The sequence below is a fragment of the Mastomys coucha genome, unplaced genomic scaffold (assembly GCF_008632895.1).
Source record: "Mastomys coucha isolate ucsf_1 unplaced genomic scaffold, UCSF_Mcou_1 pScaffold22, whole genome shotgun sequence".
Lineage (NCBI taxonomy): Eukaryota > Metazoa > Chordata > Mammalia > Rodentia > Muridae > Mastomys > Mastomys coucha.
The window spans coordinates 68,779,857-68,782,543 of NW_022196905.1; the positions used below are offsets into that span (position 1 = coordinate 68,779,857).

A 2,687-nucleotide genomic window follows, 5' to 3' on the forward strand; every position below is an offset into this window, starting at 1 on the left:
GAGGAGGAGGAGGAGGAAGAGGAGGAGGAGGAGGAGGAGGAGGAGAAGGAGAAGAAGAAGAAGGAGGAGGAGGAGAAGGAAAGGAGAAGGAGAAGGAAGAAGAAGAAATATTGTATTGTATTGTAAGTATTGAGGTGTTCCATCCAGGGAGCCAATAGAAAGTGAACTAACAATCCTTGAGAACTATTATTTAATAAAATACAGATGCACCTAATTCCACTATCAGAAACATCATGAAAAGAACAAAAGAATATGGGCTGGAGAGATGGCTCAGTAGTTGAGAGCACTTGTTGCTCTTGCAGAGGACCTGGGCTCAGTTCTCAGCATCCACATGGTAGCTGGTAACCCTTCTCCAACTCCAGTTACAGGGGATCTGATATCCTCTTCTAGCCCCTGAGAGCATCGGGGATACACATGGTACACAGGCATACATACAAAACACTCATATATATAAAGTCAAAAAATGAAATAAAACATAGAAAAAGGCATATGAGAATATCTAACTTTTTCCTAACTGGCATACAAAATATTGGGTTTATTATCACATGTTCACATGTGGTGCTGTGTACTTTGCTCATATTCCATCTTCTGCCCTTCCTCCTCTCAAATGGTGCCTCTTCTACTCTCATGTCTTAGGACGTGTTTTAAACCTAGATCCTGCAGATAAAGAGTAAAGCAGGCTACTTATCTCTCTAAGATTATGCTTCTTAATATGATGATCTCCAGTTCCCCCCATTTTTTTCTATAAATGGCATCTTCATCCTTATCTTATACCCTCTGCCCATCAGCAGTGCAATGCAGGCTTTATAGGAATTTCATCTAACCCCACCCAGAAGAAGTTTAGTCTCAAAGACCACACATCTAGTGAGCAGCACACAGTCTTCCTTGGATGTTAGACAGTTTTTACAACACTAGGCCGAACACCCACACTTAGTCACACCCCAGGGGACCCATCTTACAGGTAAAACTGACTTAAAGGCAGGCATGTTGAAGCCAACACATACTAATGAGATGCTTCATGGTACCAATCATCTTAACATTTTAGCACATACCTTTCTTGTGGTTAGTTGATCCATCATTATAGGATAAGTCATCTCACCATTTTCCATCAAGAAAATATAGACTGGATTCCTGGCATGGCTCTGCCTACTGAGGTTTGAACCTTAACAGTCAGTCTTCACTTGTAACCTGATGATATACATACCTCACCGGACAGTGGTGGCGCATGCCTTTAATCCTAGCACTTGGAAGGCAGAGGCAGGCAGAGGCAGGTGGATTTCTGAGTTCGAGGCCAGCCTGGTCTTCCAGGAAAACCAGGGCTACACAGAGAAACCCTGTCTCGAAAATCCCAAAAAATGGAAGGGTTCATTGTCAGAATTTAATGAGGCTCAATTCTTGGCATATGGCCAGTGGTCAACATGGCTCTGCCTTTGGATCTGCTCGCATCTGAGCAACAGACTACTGGTGACATGTCCATGAATAAACACAATGGAGGGTAAATCCATAATCTACAGTTACCCCAAAATTCTGTTACATCATGACTAAATTTTCTCTAATACATTTATCACTACTAAAGTCAATACTAGTTAGTCATTGATTTTGTGTGCAGGTATGTGGGCACATGTGTACCACGGCATATGTGTGGAGGTCAGTTGGTGGGAGTCTGTTCTCTCCTTCCAACACGTGGCCCCAGGGATGGAATTCAAGGTCATCAGGCCTGGCAGCAGGTGTCTTCATTCATTGGGCAATTTGCTGGATTCTGTGCTGTGACTTTTCATGTGAGCATTATTAACAAATTCCCTAAAATCTCACTTAGGAATGGATTCTAGTCTCTTTATCTTTCTCCTCTTTATCTTCTTTGCCAGTACAAAAAGCTACAGGTACAGACACCAGGCAGAGTGCTAATGAATTGCTAATGAATTTGCTAATGAATTAGGTTGTAAGAGAAAAAAAAAAGCATTCTTTATTTTTTTTCTTCTTTCTCTCTTCAGAACAGATCCTCAAGATATTTTGCCCAGATAGGACAGATGTGGTCTGATCTATGATATCTGGACTGAAGGAAAATTCAAGTTCACTATCGACCTCAGGTGCCTACTGCTTAAAGGACTTCCAACATGATTTTTAGAAGAGCGTATTTCATTTTGTGAAACAGATGTCTATAGGGAATGTTGCATGCTCCCCAATGATACTTTGAAACAACCAAGGGGAAAAACTTATATCGAACCATTCCTGTTGAGCTTCTAGCAAAAGTGATGGCAGACATAGAAACTATTTTCTCCATATTCTGAATTTGCATCTTCTGAAAAAGTTTTGGATGTAAAACAGCATATTAAATACAGCATTGCCTTACTGTAACATCAATTCCTACTGTGTTGCTCCTCTGCCAACATGAGATTCTTCTCTGGTGCATACAATACAGTGACATCTTGTTTTGCAAGTATAATGCAAACTTGCCATAGAAGGTGAATCAGGCGAAAGGAAAGCAGGTTTTCTCTGCCCTCCAGTAAGAAGGGGCTTACCTCCTTTTTCCTGACTCTAAAATCAGTTGGAGTACCTACAGTGACAGTGAATTGCAACATCATAGAAAACTGTGAACTCGGTCTGAAATGAGTGAACAGAGAGTAACTGAGCCAGCGAGTAGACCGTGCTCAGTCCATTAGGGTAGACATAAAGACACACGTGGAGCT

General features: G+C 41.5%; 1 long non-coding RNA gene across 1 annotated transcript in view; it reads left to right on the top strand.

Annotated features, from left to right (window-relative positions):
• Nucleotides 1–2,361, top strand: part of LOC116070305 — a 26,352-nt gene extending 23,991 nt beyond the window's left edge. The window contains exon 2 of the long non-coding RNA XR_004110344.1: nucleotides 1,992–2,361. This is a non-coding gene — a long non-coding RNA (uncharacterized LOC116070305). The remainder of the gene's footprint in view (nucleotides 1–1,991) is intronic.
• Nucleotides 2,362–2,687: the final 326 nt, after the last annotated feature.